Source organism: Carettochelys insculpta, chromosome 7 (assembly GCF_033958435.1).
Source record: "Carettochelys insculpta isolate YL-2023 chromosome 7, ASM3395843v1, whole genome shotgun sequence".
Lineage (NCBI taxonomy): Eukaryota > Metazoa > Chordata > Testudines > Carettochelyidae > Carettochelys > Carettochelys insculpta.
The window spans coordinates 7143289-7162003 of NC_134143.1; the positions used below are offsets into that span (position 1 = coordinate 7143289).

At 47.6% G+C, this 18715-nt stretch overlaps 1 pseudogene; it reads right to left on the reverse strand.

The window, feature by feature from the left end:
- Nucleotides 1–4698: 4698 nt before the first annotated feature.
- On the reverse strand, nucleotides 4699–11438 carry LOC142015770 (cytochrome P450 2H2-like; annotated as a pseudogene).
- Between the last annotated feature and the right edge of the window lie 7277 nt (nucleotides 11439–18715).

An 18715-nucleotide genomic window follows, 5' to 3' on the forward strand; every position in this document is an offset into this window, starting at 1 on the left:
CTGCGGCCAAGGCGGGGATCCCGGCTGCCCACCCCCAGTGCCGGACTATAGGGGCGTGGCCCCCCCCTTTGTATATATTCCCCCCACTTTTTTGGTTTTTTGGCCTGTACATAGTTTGTATTTATTTATTTGTGACCCCCGTTTTCAATGTCTGATCCTTCCCCTGTTTGTATATTAATATACATACATATATATAAGTTAGTTAGAATTTCTGTAGTTATTATTAAGAAGAGTTCAAGTAAACATGTTTGATTTGACAAACAACTGTCTGCTTTTATTTGTATAAGAAAAGTTGGGGGGTATGTGCTGTTGGGTGCTCTGTGGTGTGGGCGTAGGGGCAGGGAGTGTTGTGGAGGATGGGGGGGCACCTTCGGGGTCCACCTGGCGACTGGGGGCAGCGGGTGGCTGCACAGTGGCCCTGCCGGCCTCCACAGCCCAGCCCTGAAAGAAGGCTTCCCCCTTGCTCTCCACCAGATTGTGTAGGGCACTGCACGCACCCACAATCTGGGGGATGTTGGTGGGGCCCGCATCCAGGAGGGTGAGGAGACACCTCCAGCGTCCTTTGAGGCGGCCAAATGAGCGCTCCACCACCTGGCGCGCGTGGTTCAGGCGCTGGTTGAAGTGCTCCTGGCTGGCAGAGAGATGGCCCGTGTACGGGTGCATGAGCCAGGGCCGGAGGGGATATGCCGCATCTGCGATGATGCAGAGGGGCATGGTGGTGTCCCCCACAGGGATCTCACGCTGGGGGATGTAGGTCCCCGCCTCCAGCCGGCAGCACAGGCCCGAATTCTGGAATACCCGGGCGTCGTGGGTGCTGCCAGGCCAGCCCACATAAATGTCCAGGAAATGGCCCCGGCTGTCCACCAAGGCCTGGAGGACCACTGAGTGGTAGCCCTTCCGGTTGATGGAACGTCCTCCACTGTGCTCTGGGGCGCGGATGGGGATGTGAGTCCCATCCAGAGCCCCAAAGCAATTGGGAAAGCCCAGGGTGGCAAAGCCTGCGATGGTGGCATCTGGGTCCCCAAGCCTCACGAGCCTGTGGAGGAGCAGGGAGTTGATGGTGTGGACGACCTGCAGGGGAAGCACATGGGAAAGCACCAATGAGGGGTGAGCAGGGTGTGTGTGGCCCTCCCCTGCCAGGGCCCCCCTCCCCTCCCCTGCTCCCCCCTCCCCTGACAGGGCTGCCTCCCCCCGCCTCCCCCCGTGGGTCCTCTTACCTCCATGAGGACAGCCCCGATGGTGGCCTTGCTGACGCCAAACTGCTGGCCCACGGATCGGTAGCTGTCTGGAGTGGCCACTTACCAGACAGCGATGTTGACCCGTTTCTCCACTGGGAGGGCACGCCGCATGGTGGTGTCCTGGTGCCTCAGTGCAGGGGTGAGCCACTGGCATAGCTCCAGAAATGTCTGCCGGCTCATGCGAAAGTTCCTGAGCCAGCAGTCGTCATCCCAGTCTCCAAGCACCAGCTGCTCCCACCAGTCGGTGTTGGTGGGGTAGCTCCACAGCCGGTGGCGTATGAGTTGGGGGCGGGGTGCTGCAGGGTTGGGGGTTGAGCCCTGCTCCCCTGGGGGCCGCTCCTCCTCCGGTGTGGCAAGGAGGTGCTCAGCTGCCTCTCGCATGGCATGGAGCAGGGCAAGCCCTGCTCCTGCCGGGAGGGCTGGGTGGACCTCTGGCTGCTGTTGCTGCTGCTGCTGCTGCTGCTGCTGGGGGGTCCATGACTGCGTCGCCCGAGGTGTGCGTGCCTATGGCTCTGCAGACCGCGTGCTGTGCAGGCTGAGTGTGTCTGGGAGGGGCCCTTTAAGGGAGCGGCTAGCTGTTGCCCTGGAAGCGCTCGTCCGCCCTGTTACCCTGTCTGCAGCTGTGCCTGGCACCCTTATTTCGATGTGTGCTACTTTCGTGTGTAGACGTTCCCTCGCAGCGCCTGTTTCAATATGGTGCTGCTCAACGTCGATGTTGAACATCAACGTTGCCAGCCCTGGAGGACGTGTAGACTTTATTCATCAAAATAGCCTATTTCGATGTCGCTACATCGGAATAAGCTACTTCAGTGTAGGGTTCACGTGTAGACGTAGCTCTTGATTACTGTTTTTGGTTCTCTGTGCCTTAAATATTGAGTCTGTTCTGGTCTGGCTGTGATCTGAAGAAGTGGGTCTGTCCCACAAAAGCTCACCTAATAAATTATTTTGCTAGTCTTTAAAGTGCTACTTGACTGCTTTTTGTTTTGATTGTATATAGACTAGCACAGCTCCCTCTCTGTTACTACTCCTTCCTAGGTACTCATTTCCCATTCTTTTTGTGTGCAGCTAAGTGTTTCTGCCTAATTGAATTTAACCCTATTTACCTCAGGCCATTAATAAAGATATTAAACAATACTAGGCCCAAAACTGATCCTTGCGGAACCTTAATTGTGCCCTTCTGTAGCCAGACAGAGTCTCCCTCTTACAAGCCAGCTTGCTCGTTGCCCCCCCCACCGAGGAGCATACAGGGCACGGAAACGGCTGCTGACAGCACAGTCTTTGATGCCCTCATTGAGGCCCAGATGTGCTAGCTCATCATGACCCTGAGAAGCAGAAAGTACAGCTAGAAGGCTAACAGGCCAGACTGTCAACATGAGAGGGGGGGACACCCTCAGAAATCACCCCAGCTAGCATTGATCAATATGATGCACACACACAATCACCCAGAAGGGGACGTGCCCCGCCCGCACAAAAGAATGTCCTGTACTCCTAAATTGCTTATCTCTTGTCTTACAAGTGCAAATTAAGTAAGAAATGCCCTTGTAACAAACTGGAGTCACAAAGACAGACCAGTATGATCTGGCACCATAGAGAAGAAAGAGAATACGTAACCCAGAAGCGGGTATAAAGATGGGTCCAGCAGAACTCTAACTTTGAGTGCATCTCCACCAACTACCTGCTGGTCGGGTCAGGTGATTGCCTCCCGAGGTCCACAGCTGGGGACGCCCAACCTCGTATTCGTCTTTCCGCGGAATTGAGTGACCGATCCGGCTTGGCTACGCTGGTATCGAGAGACGCAGAGAGGGTAAGATACACCCATGCTAGGTCTCTGACTTTTTTTTGTGCACAGCTAAAGAATTAGAGCTCTGTAACTAGTATCAAGATATCATTGTGTTAGATGGTAACAGATATCTTTGTATTGGATTGTAACGTAACTGGTTAACACGTGTACTTTGCTAGCATATAAGAAGTAAACAATAGCCTTTTGTAACCGCACGCTTGTAACTGTAGCTTAATAAACTTGTAATTAGTTAAGATCCAAGCCTAACTATTTTGTTAACCCTTTTGTCACTGCAACACAGCCGGCACAACAAAAGAACTGTAACCATTTGGTTACAACAGCCTGGCCGTAGGTAAGAGTGCTAGGAGCTGCCTGCTCTAACAGTAAAAAACTGGGTTACTTAGGACCCAGTGGAATCCGTCAGCCTGTCTTGGCTGCTTGCAGCTACGAGCTCTCTGCTCTTGTAGTTTTAAACTTGGATGATAACAAGGGCATAGTTGGTACCTCACCGCACATTACCCGGCCACCGGCTAACACCTTCCTGCATGACTGTAAACTATTGATAACTACTCTCTGGGAACATTTATGCACCTACTGTATGGTAGTTCCAACTAGGCTGTATTTCCTTAGTTTGTTAAGGTCATGTGAGATTGTATCAAATGCCTTACTAAAGTCTAGATATACCACATTTCCTGCTTCTCTCTTATCCTTGTAAGGCTTGTTGTTTTGCCAAAGAAAGCTATAACTTGGTTTGACATTATTTGTTCTTGTTAAATCTATGCTGTGACTTAGCACCTGATTATTTTTAGATGTTTGCAAATGGGTTCCTTAATTATCTGCACCTTTATCTTTCCTTGTAGCGATGTTGAGTGGAGTGGTCTGTAATCCCCAGGGTTGTCATTTTCTCCCTTTTAATAGATGGGCATTATATTTGCCCTTTTCCAGTGATTCTGGAATCACTCTGTATTCCATGACTTTTTATCAGTTATCTCTTCAGTCAGCTTCTGGAGTGTTGTAGGACCTGAGAATGTTTAACATGTCTAAGAAATTTTTAGCTCATTCTTTTGCAATTGTAGCTTCTGGAACAGCCCCGTTTCACTGGCATTCACTGTGTTATGAGTCCAATCACCACCAACCTTCGCGGTGAAAACCGAAAGAAAGTATTCATTAGGTACCTTGGTTCTTTCCATGTTTTCTTTTATTGTTTTTCCCTCTTCATTTAGTAATGGGCCTACCCCATCCTTGGTCTTCCTTTTGCTTCTAATACATGTGTAGACTGTTTTCTTCTTACCTGTTATGTCCCTAGCTAGTTTGAGGTTCTTTTGAACTTTGGTGTGAAGGGGTGGATTGAGCCTAATTGCTCCCTGCTGGTCAATAGAGGATGAAGAATGCAGAGCCCCCTCAGGGCTCTGCCATACCCATACTGGAAGAACCAGTGGTGAGGAGGAAGTCCTCCAAGCTCCATGGGAAGCAACCAACTGGGTCCTAGTTAGGTCATATAAAAAAAGGAATGGCAGAACAGAGCAGAGGAGAACTGATGAGAGTGGTCGGTCTGAGGTCCTGCTAGGAGCTAGAGGAGGTGGACCGCATGCCCAGATGCCTGAGGAAACTGCAGCTAAGTGTGGGTACGGAGGACGGGTGTGAAAGGCTCCTGGCTGGCTGCTCAGACTGAGTTGAGGGCTATTTGCAAGCAGGGACTAGAGGAGCAGCGAGGGAGCTCCTGGCTGCCTGCAGGGACTGGGTGAGGACGGAGCCAGGAAAGGACTCCAGGAGAGGAATGCCTCCAGGGGGAAGCCCTGAGGATACAGCCCCACACCAGGGCTGAGAATACCAAGAGGCAGACCCCTGGCAGGGCTAGAGAAACAGCCTGCAAACCAAAAAGGGGGTCACCAGAGGATAAAATACACACACATGCAACTACCAGGGGCACTCAGGGGAGGTGGGTGTTGTCCCTATCACACCTGAGCCTTCTAATTTCTCCCTAACATACTTGTGTTATCTGTCTATGGTCCTCCTCTATAATTTGGACTCGTTACCGCTTTTGGTAGGACTCCTTTCTTGATTTTCAGATCATTCAGCAATTCCTGGTGAGGCCAGGTGGACTGTTGCCATACGTCCTATCTTTCCTACGCAGCAAAAGAGTTGATCTCATGCCCTCAGCGTTATCTTCAACTGCTTGCTTCCCATGGGATCTTATCAACCAGCTCTCTAAGCTTGCTAAAGTTTGCCGTTTTCAAAACTATTGTTTTCATTTTGCTGATCTTCCTCTCCACATTCCTTAGAATCATGAACTCTATCATTTAATTTCATGGTGGCTTTCACCCATGCTGACTTCTGCTTTCAAATTCTCAACCAGTTCCTCTGTATTTGTTACAATCAGATCTGGAACAACCAACGCACAGTAACTCTCTCCACCTTCTGAAGGAAAAAAAGAATGGTCCCCAACATTTTGTGAGTATGTGTGCGTGTGACTATTACCTTGAAATTCTGGGTATTTCATAAGAACCGGAAGTCCATATTTCAGGGTCACACTGGTGGTGGTTGTTCCAGCTAAGAACAAAACAAGTATTCTTCTAACAAAGTTCTCAATGGTAAATTCTGACGTGACGTTCCGTTGCTCCTGCAAAAAATGTTTGGGAGAAATGCATAGCTGACAATTGATTGTAAAAGCTTTAGATCCATTGTCACAAGCCAAAGACGTTGCAGTTTCGACCTGATATATGACCACATGGCATCATTAAAAAAACAAAATAAAACAAAACAACAGCTAGAGAAATGGATCATAACACTGGAGATTACAGCAGAATTATTACACTGCTCTGTGCATTTTCTGTTTACTAATGTCGTTTCATGTGAATGAAGGGAGTAGGGCTTCCTTCTTTATAATTTCCTTTTCTCCTTTTAGGGACTTTTAAAAAGCCACGTGTTCTGTTGTTCCAAAACAAATAAGCAGCATAATATATATGTATGCGACCCACTGCACAGGCCGGGGAAAGACTGCTGATCACACCTACTTGGCTCATTTTGATGAGGTAGGCACCGATGAAGTCTCGAGGACAGTTGGGGGTCCGGCGACTCTCTGTGCATCTCCACACTCTCCAGAACAAATTTTCTCAACTCTTCAGAACGTTTAAAAATTCTCTGGTGACTCCCAGGGATGTAATTCATAAAAGTTGGGAAACAATTGTACAGCTGTCGGGATGGAACGAAAAAAAGGCTTGGGTTATCTGGGCCCTGCTTCGTTGGAGGTGTTCATTCAAGGGACTGAACTGTAGCAACAAGAAGAAGTCCTGCGGCACCTTATAGACTAACAGATATTTTGGAGCATAAAGTTTCATGGGCAAAGACCAGAAGCTTATGCCCCAAAATATCCGTTAGTCTGTAAGGTGCCACAGGACTTCTTGTTGTTTTTGAAGATACAGACTAACTCGGCTACCCCTCTGAACTTGAACCACAGCAGTTCACAGTGGTCTGGGAGACCATGTTTCCTAACTGATATCTAAAGGACAGTGCACATTTTACCAACCCAGATGACCAATACATTCAGGCACAGTCCCTAAAAGACTCTTTATTATTTTAAAAATACATACAATAGGTACATCCTGTTGTGCTAAATTCACACAGCGTGCACAGTCTTAATTCTGAGCACAGATTTCCTTTGCAACTGGTAGCATGGGGTAGATATTTAAAGGGATATATATTTCAGTGGGGCACAGGTTGAATTTAAGAGACCCAAACTCTCTCTGCTAATGCAGCTCCATTGATTACCAATGAGTTGCACCAGAAAACGGATGGGCCTTCATTTGGTACATATCAGGGGGGTAGCCGTGTTAGTCTGGATCTGTAGCAGCAATGAAGGGTCCTGTGGCACCTTATAGACTAACAGAAAAGTTTAGAGCATGAGCTTTCGTGAGTTAACTCACTTCTTGTTCAGCATCTGAAGAAGTGAGTTAACTCACGAAAGCTCATGCTCTAAACTTTTCTGTTAGTCTATAAGGTGCCACAGGACCCTTCGTTGCTGCATTTGGTACATGTAAGTTTTCAAGAATACGAGGAGAGGTGAGTGGCATTGAGCTGTAAGAGATAAGGAGCTTATGCTGGAGGTGTTGCTTATGTGACCAGGCACATGACTTGTCACCAGTGTGGATGTTGATATTTTAACTGGCCGTTTCCTTGATTTTTTTCCCCGATAACACTGCGAGTGACTAGCCTCAGGCACACTTAATTCTGAGCAAATGCTGTGTTTTGTGTGGGAACATAAGCAACCACCTGAAAGAAAGCTGAGTCCTTTTGGTTGTCACAGTGGTGTTGTGTGGAGAAGCAGACCTTTGTGGAAATCTGAAATAAAATTTGTTCAAGGAAAATGAATAGTTCAAGAATGAAATGCCTGTCCAATACAAACGAGGAGAATAGAATAAAGCCCTGGACGTACAGTTACCCAAGAAGAGTGCTGGAATTTGTCAATTTCCTGCAGCACTCCTGAAAGTTACGAACTGCTTATCTTCATAGTCAAACCAGTCCCCAAAGACGATGGAGCAGATGACACTGGAGACAGCATGGGTAAGGAAGAGGCTGGGATCAAAGGGCCACCCTGAAGCAAAACACAACAAAAAAGAGTCACTTTTAATTCACTGGTGACAAGTATCAGAGGGGTAGCCGAGTTAGTCGTTTTCGTCAAAAACAACAAGAAGTCCTGTGGCACCTTATAGACTCACAGAGATGCATCTGACGAAGCGGGTCTTTCCCCACAAAAGCTTCTGCTCTGAAATATCTTAGACAGTCTGTAAGGTGCCACAGGACTTCTTGTTGTTTTTAACTGACTGTCTTCACCCTCTGCATCAGCAGCCCTGGGAGTCCTGGTTCGTTGTGGGTTTCTTACCAGAGAGCAAGGTGGGGCTGATGGCAATATGCCCTGAGAAGGGTGGCTTAGGTCTGCCCCAGTCTGCACTCTCACCTCTCACATGCCAAATTCAGCAAACACTGGCCCCTTTTTCTGGCTGGCAAACAGTTTTCCTTCTTTCATGTGCATCACACGCCTCTGAGCATAAGCAGGATTCTAATTTTTGCCACTGGCCAGGGTGCGTGGGGTGAGGCTAGTAACCACATGTGCTCCTCAGCCAAACAGTGGATGAGCATCTCCCCATGTGTATAGTTGCCTGCCCTCCCAAGGGCACTCTCTTCCGGCATATGCAGAGCTGCTGTGGCCAGAGGGTGGAAGGGAAATGGGTGCTGAGGGTGTTGGATGACCTGCCTGCTGAGCCCCACAGGCATTACAAAACAAGGACCATAACAGACCTGCCCCCTAACTTTGAACCCTTTGGCTAACCTTCCCCATCCCCAAGTGTCACCTGCTCATGCTGCTACATAACGATTTCCAAATCTCGGGAACCGATCCCCTCAGCAGCAGTACTGAGCATACAAGATGACTGACTAAATATCATGAAAATCAGAAAAACGTTGACTCTGGAGGTCCCAGCAGACTTGGAACTGATTCTCACCATGAGGGTTTCTGAGCCTCTCCACCAGGAAATGCGATTCCTCTTGGATTAGCTCCTCAATGCTCTTCTTTCCCAGCCCAAAACCCCTCAAGGTACTGAGGGTAAATCAGCGAAGCTGCTTCCACATCGTCACTTCGTTTAAGTAAGCGTCTAGAAAAGGGAGGAGGATGGGAAAGAAAGGAGGGAAGAACCAGACTCAAACTCACCAAAACATCATGTCTTCATCATTTCATAGGCACACAGGAACGACAGGCAATTTCTGGATCTCAGGGTCCAGGCCCTTTCTACAGCAGCCAACCCAGTCATATAAAACTGTTAGTTAATCTTGAGTTCAGTTGGAACTGAAACTCTCCTTGTATGTGCATTCTTCTTGGGAGACCGTGTTACACTGTCATTGCTCTGGATTTAATAAGTCAGGTGTGTGTGTATCCCATAACATCCCACACATTCTACTCATTGCAGTTTCACAGCAACGCCTCGTTCAGTGCCTAGGAGGGACCTAATCTGGCCGTGAATGTGGGTAATACAGTGATGGAAGCTCTTGTCTACACGTCGCCTGCCTTATTTGTTGCGGAAGCTTCGGGAGGTGCCGTGAATAAGACAAAGGGCTGCAGACAAAGGGTGGTCTAATGGAGTAGCTCCCCAGCAGCCTCATTTGAATACTGGTCAGACTGGCGTGGGGAGCGGGGAGATACATTGCAGCTTCCTCTTCCCCTGGCGCTGCCCCAGGCCCACAAGGGGCCCCAGAGAGCAGGGGAGGTGGCCCGTGGGCAAGCCCAGCAGTGTGTGGCTCACGTCAGTCAGCGTCCCCCACCCCAAGCCCTGGACCTGCTGCCAAGTTTCCCCCTCACACCACCAAGGGGTACGAACCTCCATGGCCAACAGGAGCAGGAGGGGGCCATAAGGGGGAGTTGGCAGGGAGGCCCCAGAGGCAGTAGCCGTGGGAGTTGCGGGCCAGTTCCTTAGGGCTTCTGTGGGATGGGGAGGGAGTGTTGGTGAGCTCCATGGGGAGAAATAGAAGGCAAGTGGGGTGAGATGTGGACGATGTATGGGAGGTTGGGGAAGAGGGAGGCAGGCTGGAGCTACAGTCTGAGGTAGGAAGGGGATCCCCTTAGCTATTCTGGTACCAGGGCCATCTGGGGCCTGTTACACCACTGAGCTGGGGAAAAGGGGCTAGGAACTCCTGGTGTGTTCAGACTATTTGGCCGTCTCCAGCTCTGCTTGTCCGGCTGCCTTCTGGGCCTTCTAGGGCGCGATGGCTCTCCCTCTGCCTCACACGCACCTGGCGCCCGATGTTATGACCCAGTCGTGTCAGAGCTAGTGGAGTGACAGAGAATGGAGCTTGAAATATGGACGCTGCATTTGCTTCTATTCTCAATGAAACTCCTGCTGCTCCCACTTTTGCCTTCTCAGTTGCGTTCTCCACACCCTGCGAACACCAGCGCGACGGGCTGATGTTCCTGGACGTGTACCTCTTCGCTGAAATATCATTTCAAATATTGGTAAACTGCCTCTTCCACTGAGCTCATCCTCTTGATCCACCAGAGCTTCCTTCAGAGCATCATGTCCGTGCAGCACCACCACCCGCTTGGAGCCCAAATAAATCGTGAAAACGGGGCCGTACTTTTCACTGAGCTGTGAAGGTGAGCACAAAAAACCAGCATGTTTGCACATCGTTCCATTGAATGAAGTCTAAGGCTTTGATCACGTCAAATGGCAAATGAAGGAAAGTGCCCTTGTGTGACCAAGATGACACTTGCCGGAATTTACTGCTCTGACTTGGGAATTTCTTGACTTTTGCTTCACTTTCTCATCTTTAGATTGTGGGGTTTTTTTCCTGAGAGGGGGAGATGGAAAAGAGACAAAATGTGAGTGTGGAAGAAGTGCAGGAGTCGGCAACCTTTCCAAAGCAAAGGGCTGAAGTTTGACCTTTCCACCTCTATATCCTTATGGTCTGAGTGCCGGTGATACTTTTTAAAGTCAGTAACAGTCCTACTTACAACAGCTTCATTAATAAACAAATGAAGGAGCAGAGCTTTACCATTTATGTGGTGGTTGGTGGCGTTAGCTGGTCTTTTGTTAATCCACAGGCAGCATGGCTTTGAGCCAGCTCCCAGCTGCGTGGGGAAGGAGGGACAGGGCTGAGCTCCTGCCTAGTGCGTGGAAGATCATCTCACGAGCCACTCTGGCCACCCATGCCGGGTGTTACTGACCTCTGGGCTAGCAGTTTGAATTCATATGATAAGCAGTGTTTCCCCGTCCGCTGGGAGGAGAAATAGCCAGTTTGGGGCGCTGTGGGGAGGGAGGAAAGACCACTGGGTGATGGGGCAGACCACTGGAGCCTGTGCTGGTAAGCAGCACACCAAATTTTGTGATGCACCATGTTTTGGTAGGAAGGGCTCCTCCTGGAAAGCCAAAATGTAGCTTCAAGTGCAGATGGAGGCAGTGTCTGTGGCCGAGGGAGGAGTAAAATCCCACTCTGACTACCATGTCCCCGCATAACCCACTAGACTCCCCCTCCCTCGGGCTCCTGTGATAAGTCATACAGATGCAGCGAAGACAGGAAGGGAGATGGAGGATTACACATATAATAAAAGACATATATTAAACACAAACAATTTATCTCCAGTGTTCGAGAGGGATTATTTTTGCGAGGGGAAAAATTTAAGACTGACCTATGAGGAGACGAATGACATGGGATTGTCACTGTGCAAACCCCAGGCATTTTGCCCAGTTCTGCGTGGGCGAGGTCCTACGAAACCACCACCTACAGCCGTTGAATGGATAAGGAACACGGACTTGTACCTTACTCAAGGACTGGGGCCAGTTCCTCATGTTCAGCTGCAGGATATTGCCTGTGATGGGAAAAGCAAGAGGGCCAGCTGGAAGCTTCCCACTTCTGGGAAGTTCGTCTTCTTCCATGCCATAAAGAAAAGAAGGCAGGAGATGCAGACTGCCAGGAGAGCAGTTATTGCTCCCAGAGGTTCCATTGCAGAGGACAATGATTATTCTGGGTCCTAGCAGGGACTGAGTAGATTGCTATTTCTTACTCCCCACTTTATATATTGCACAGCGGACAAGAGCACCCAAGTCAATAGCCATTCTCTATTCTTCTTGGTAAATTAGATTAGGCATTGTCCGGCAGAAGAGACTTAATAGCAAACTTGCATTGAACCGATGGGAAGCTTTATTTGTAGAACCTCTCCAGCCTTGGGTCCCCTGTACTTATTCACAGAGGACAAATGTTAATCATAAAGGGTGCGTCTACACTAGCCAGCTACTTCAAAGTAGCCATCACAACGTCGAAATAGTACGGGTTGCGTCTACACGCTCTGTGTGCTATTTCGACGTTGAAATCAATGTTAGGCGGTGAGATGTCGAAATCGCTATTCCCGTCCGAAGATGTGAATAGCGCCCTACTTCGACGGTCAACGTCAAAGTAGGGTGTGTGTAGGCGATCCGTGTCCTGGTACTTTGAAATAGCGGGGTCCTCCATGGTGGCCATCAGCTGAGGGGTTGAGAGACACTCTCTCCAGCCCCTGCAGGGCTCTATGGTCACCGCATGCAGCAGCCCTTAGCCCAGGGCTTCTGGCTGCTGCTGCTGCAGCTGGGGGTCCATGCTGCGTGCACAGGGTCTGCAACTGGTTGTCGGCTCTGTGGATCTCGTGCTGTGCAGGGCAAGTGTGTTTGGGAGGGGCCCTTTAAGGGAGCGGCTTGGGGCTTTGCTGGCCCCTTATTTCGACGGGGAGCGCATGTGTGTGTGTGGACGCTCCACATTTCCTTCTGGGGTGGCTCCTTTCAATGTTCCCCGTTGCTACTTTGACATGGAAAGTCGACGGCACCAGCCCTGGAGGACGTGTAGACGATACACATCGAAGTAACCTAGTTCTATGTCCTTACTTCGAAGTAGGCTACTTCGACTTAGTGTGCTAGTGTAGATGTAGCCAAAGTGACTCCCTCTAATGCTGTCAAGATTTCCCTGGGCTTCTCTTGTTTGGAAGTGTGGTGTTAGCTGAAATAATATGAATTTGCACCCACAAAAAACTTTGTTGCTGCACAGTGAAAGTGGCTCCATAGGACATAGTTGTGGGATACTTAATACACAGAGGCTGTATTTACACTTGCATTCCTCTTGCGAAAGAGGCAAGCAAATGTGGGAAATTGAAAATGCAAATAAGGTGTAGACTTACATATCTGGCACCTCATTTGCATAGTCTTATTTCGAAAGAGCTTATTTCAAAAGTAGAAAAACCGTGTAGACGTGGTTCTTTCAAAAGTAAACCCCATCTTCAAAAGAACCCTTCTTCCCATTAAAAGAGAAAGAGGAATGCAAGGATAGATGCAGCCAGAATGTCCATGTCAGACGTTGGGACATGTGAAAAGAAGCCCACTTGTCTGGCAGGGAAAGAGAACAGCTAGGTGACCCGCTGAGCAAGCAACCTGTCAGGTGACCATCTATGTCAGCAGTTTAACCACGAGAACAACCTAGTTAGGAATCTTATTGGCAGATGAGAGTTCATGCAATATCTAACGAAGAGAGTTGTAACGAGTAGTGTAAGGCAAGTGCCTGACAATGGGACACGCGTCCATTTAACTATGTTGTGTGCCCTGATTCATGGGTTGCAGCAGCAGCAAATAAATGACAGCTTTGCTTCAGCTCAACAGTCTGTGAACCTGGGTGGTCAGGCACTGAAGAGTATTTCAAATGCAAATGTGTGTAAACCGAATAACACAGAATGAAGTTACCTTCCACCCAGTCTTAGCTCTGACTCCCTGGTGCTGGTGCTTGGGGCTGGGAAGCATCTGTACTCATGCCAGTTGCGCTTCCTGAGGTAGGACTAACTGTGGGGATTGCTGGGAGGATTAGTGTAAGTAGCTGGGCAGAGTGCTGATGTGAAAAGGGTGGGGGAGGATGCTGCGTAAGTCCCAGGGGGATGAGGTGGAAGCAAAGGAGTGCTTCATAGCAGCATTGCGCTGTGGTTGTGTCTACACTATGAAGTTACATTGGCATGCTGCTGTCCGAGTTCATATGCCGATTGGGTGTGCGTATGCTTGGCTGCCCTTGGCAGCACTGCACACGCTGGCTGCGGTGCTTGTGTAAATACACAAGGAGATGTACTAGGAGGAAGGTAGTGCACGAGGCAACTCATCACCTTCCAGCTCATGGTCATTCAAGTAGTTTTGGCGGTACATGGCAGTGCCGAAACAGGTCACGACTGGGAGCAAGGAGACAACACCCTATTCGTAACACCCTTTTCCTCATCCTGTCGCATCTCTATCTCCACCACTTTCATAACCTAAGCAACCAGTAGGGCTACTGGAGGATTGAGACGCTAAAGGAACACCTAGAGATGATAAGGCCATCTCGGAGAAACTAATTATGTTCTTTGCTTCGACCTTCACAGCTGACAATGTGAGGGAGATTCCCAAACCTGAGCTATTCTTTTTAGGTGACAAATCTCAGGAATTGTCCCAGATTGAGGTGTCAGTTGAGGAGTTTTTGGAAAAAATGATAAACTAAACAACAAGTCACTGAAACCAGATGTCATTCACCAAAGAATTCTGAAAGAACTTAGTTGTGAAATTGTGGAACTATTAACTGTAGTTTGTAACCTACCTTTCAAATAATCTTCTGTACTTAATGACTGGAGGGTAGCTAATGTGACTCATATTTAAAAAGGGCTCCAGAGGTGATCCTGGCAATTACAGACCAATAAGCCTAACATCAGTTTCAGGCAAATTAGTTGAAACTATAGTAAAGTGTAGAATTGTCAAACCCGAAATGAACATAATTTGTTGAAGACAAGCCAACATGGTTTCTGTAAAGGGTAATCATACCTTACTAATCTATAAGAGTTGGGTGTTTTTTTAGGTGGGGGGTGTTGTTGTTGACAAGCACGTGAACAAAGGGAATCCTTGGATATAGTGTACTTCGATTTCCAGAAAGCCTGTGATAGGGTCCCTCATGAAAGGCTCTTAGGTAAATTGAGTTTTAATGGGATAACAGGAGAGGTCCTCTCACGGATTGGTAACCAGTTAAAAGACAGGAACCAAGTGGTAGGAATAAATTATCAATTTTCAGAATGAAGAGTGGTGACTGGTGGTGTCCCTCACCAGACTATACTGGGACCAGTCCAAGTCAACCTATATATAAATGATCAGGAGAAAGGGGTAAACAGAGAAGTGGCAAATTTTGAAGATGATGCTAAACTGCCCCAGACAGTAACAGAGAAGTAGCTGTGTTAGTCCATATTCTAACAAAACAAACCAGCAGTCCTGTAGCACTTTAAAGACTAACAAAATGATTTATTAGGTGATGAGCTTTCGTGGGGCAGACCCACCTTCAGATCTGGAGATATAACATTTCCAGTACAGTACTGATGGTTTTATAATAGTACTTCACACCTCTCGTCCCCCCTTCAGTCCTAGGTATCTTATTTGTCAGTTTTTAATTTCAAAGTTTTTTGGATCTCTGTATTATAAAACTGTCAGTGCTGTACTGGAAATGTTATATTTCCAGATCTGAGGAAGTGGGTCTGCCCCACAAAAGCTCATGACCTAATAAATTATTTTGTTAGTCTTTGAAGTGCTAAATGACTGCTGATTTGTTTTACGCCATATAAATAAGACCAAAGAAGACTGTGAAGGCCTTCAAAGGATCTCACAAAACTAGGCAACTGGTCAACAAAGTGGCAAATGAATTTTAATTTTGATAAATGCAAAGTAATGTACATTGGAAAAAATAATCCCAGCTATACACACAAAATGATGGGGGTAATTCAGCTATCATAACCCAAAGGCAGAGAACTTGGAGCTATAATGGATAGTTCTCTGAAAACATCCACCTAATGTGCAGCAACAGTCAGAAAAGCAAACGGAATGTGAGGAATCATTTAAAAAGTGATAGCGAATAAGACAGAGAATATCTCATTGACACTATATAAATTCATGGGATGCCTGCGTCTTGACTCTGTATACAGACGTTGTCGCCTCGTCTCAAAAAGCTATCTTGGCTTTGGAAAAGGTTAAAAAATGGGCAAGAAAAATGATTAGAGGGGTTTGGAACAGGTGCCAGAGGAGTAGAGATTAAAAAGATTGGGACTTTTCAGCTTAGCAAGGAGGCGATGAAGGGGGAATCTGATAGAGGTTTATAAAATCATCATCACCTGACGAAGCGGGTCTTTGCCCACGAAAGCTTATGCTCCAAAATATCAGTCAGTCTATAAGGTGCCACAGGACTTCTTGTTGTCTTTGAAGATACAGACTAACAAGGCTCTCTCTCTGATACAAAATCATTGCAGGTTTGGAGAAAGTGAATAAGGAAAAGTTGCATATTTGTTCCCATAACATAAAAACTAGGGTCACTCAATTAAATGCATAGATAGCAGGTTTAAAACAAATAACGGGATGGATTTCTTCATGCAGCAACAGTCAATCTGTGGAACTCCTTGCCAGAGGAGGTTGTGAAGAATGGGACTTTAACAGGGTTCAGAAAAGAGCTACATAAATTCATGGAGGGCAGGTCCATCAATACTTATTAGCCAGGATGGGTAGGAATGGTGTCCCTGGCCTCTGTTTGTCAGAGGCTGGAAATGGATGACAGGAGAAGGATCACTTGATGATCGCCTGTTCTTTTCACTCCCTCTGGGACATCCGGCATTGGCCACTCTCAGAAGACAGGACGTTGGGGTACATGGACCTTTGTTCTGACCCAGTGTGGTGTTTCTTAAGTTCTTATGTGCCATTTCTCCGCTCCCCCTGTGGGACTGGTCATTGGCTGCTGTCACTGACAGAAGCAGGAAGCCTGCACATCTGGGTATGCTTCTCCTGAGTGCTGCCAGCACAGGACACGCCATTCTCCTGTGCGTGCAGAGCCGGATGAAGAACTGCAAGCAACAGGGCCATTTCCTGGCAGGCCCTTGTCAGGGAGACTGCGTGAGAAACAATTCAAGGGACTTGGTCGCATTTTCAGAGCAGCCACTTCTGGCCTGACTGCTGGGACGGTCTCAGAACACGGCTGCCGGGTGATGAGCAGTGGCTGTTGGAGTATGGGCGGTGCCAGGTCACATTTCTGGATCTGTGCGCCAACTCTTCCTGGCCAGTCAATACCGGGACCTCAAACTGCAAGCTATAGACAGTGGAGAAGTGAATGCTGAGCATGCTGTGGAAACTGGCAATGCTGAGCTGCTGCCAGTCAATGGCAGGCCATTTTGAAGTGTGAAAATCGATGGTGGGGAACAAGTTGTCATACAAGCGAGCAGGGCCATTATTTGTCTCTTGCTAGGCAGGATTGTGGCTCTCAGCAATGGGTGGGCCATAATGGATGGCTTATATAGATACCGTTACCGCCAACCCCCGCCCAGTTTGGCACACTTGCTATCTGGTCACCCTACTCCAGCCCGACATTTTGCTTTTCAGTCTGACCCTTTCTAGTCTTCTTTGTAACCAGTTCCTTGGCCACCTTTCCCATCTCCTATCAATCCCCATCTTCTCCAATAATTCCCAGGAGGCGACATACCAGATGTCTCACTGGAATCCAGGTTGATGAAAGCTACAACATTTCCTTTGTCTCTGAATCAATTGTCCTCTCACAAAAGGGGGTTGCATGGCACCCACCATCTTTGGTAAAACAATATTGCCATTTATCCCACTTACCTCCGTGTTCTGGAAAACTTTCCCTTTCAAAATGTGTTCCAAGATCTTGTGCAGAATTCAGAACAAAGTCATAGGCCTGTAGTTTCCCAAATCACAAGTTTTTCCCCTAGTTGTTTAACAATAGGTACCCTTGGTGTCTGATGCTTCTCTCACTATTTCCTTCCATCTTTCCCTGTCCAGTGTGGAGTGGCTTAGTTTCTGTAGGCTGGCTCCACACCAATCTGCTATATCACCTACTCATTCTCTGTGGGGTCTGCCTCTCTTATTCAAACCATTCATTATGCCGAATGCCAGGGTCTTGATTTTTCATTCATCGTTCATTCTGCAAATACGCCCGAACAGCTGTAAATTCCATTGTATAACCTGCAGTAGGTTCTCTTTCAGCTGTATTTTCCTATCTATTTCCTCGTTGGTGACCTTCTGCATCCATCCTGTTCTCAGGATCTTTCTATAACAACTCCTCTCGAATGCCCATATCCTTCTCTTCAAATCTTTTGTTGTCGCCCGTGTCTTACAACCGTATAACATGCTGTTGAATGCACGCATTTTCAAGGCGCTCAGCTTCGTTTTTAAGCTAATCACTTTGCTTTTCCAGATCTTATCCATCACCTTCAAACTCGCTCTTGCTTTTGCTATTCTAGTCACTATTTCCTTCTTATAGTGTAGGTCATACATGTTACTCCCCAGATACGTGAACTTCTCTACGTTCTCTAGTTCAATCCCATCTACACTGATCTTCCTTCCTATCTCCTGATCTCCAAATACCATTGTTTTTGTTTTATCGATGTTCATAATCGGTCCCTCCCACTTCCCTTCCTTGTTTAGCACCTGCACAGTTTTTGCTAGCTTCTCCTCATTTTCCTCAATGATAACTAGATCATCCACAAACTTCAAATTGTTAATTCTTATCCCATGCACAAATATCCCTTCTACCTCTTCCTTCATCTTGTCCATCTCTTATTGACCCAACCCCGATCACAACATATGAATGAAATCAGATGCCAGTACAAGTAAATGATAAGAGATGCTGGCTCAGACATCGCCCAGAAAAACAAGGTCCGCGACACCAATCTTCCTCCTTTATCCAGGTTTGGGACTGACATGGAGCCCCCAGAGGCTTCATGGCAGAGTTATGACCCCACCCCCTGAAGTTATTTCTGATGAGAGTTCCTTTAATATTCTTGGATTGAAATTATCTATGCCCACACTCTCCCAGTTAGTCCCATTAAGCTGTTTGACTCTGACACTCGCCTCAGGTGTGGTAATGTCTACTTCCTTAGCCTCCTGCCCTTTCACTCCCCTGCCACTGCTCACTTAGCTTTTCATTACCCTGATGAAAAATGGAGGCAAAGTAATTGTATAAGTGCTGGGCTCCACCCAGATTATCTTCATTCTCCATCTGCTCCTTTATACTGAGCAGTCCCACTAATTTTGCCTTGTTTGCGAAAGAGCCTTTTAAAAAGGCCTTTGTTAAGTTTTTAAAGTTAGCTCTTTTGAACTCAGGGCCCCCCAGTTGCAGATCTATTTTTGGTTTTTTGGTCCAT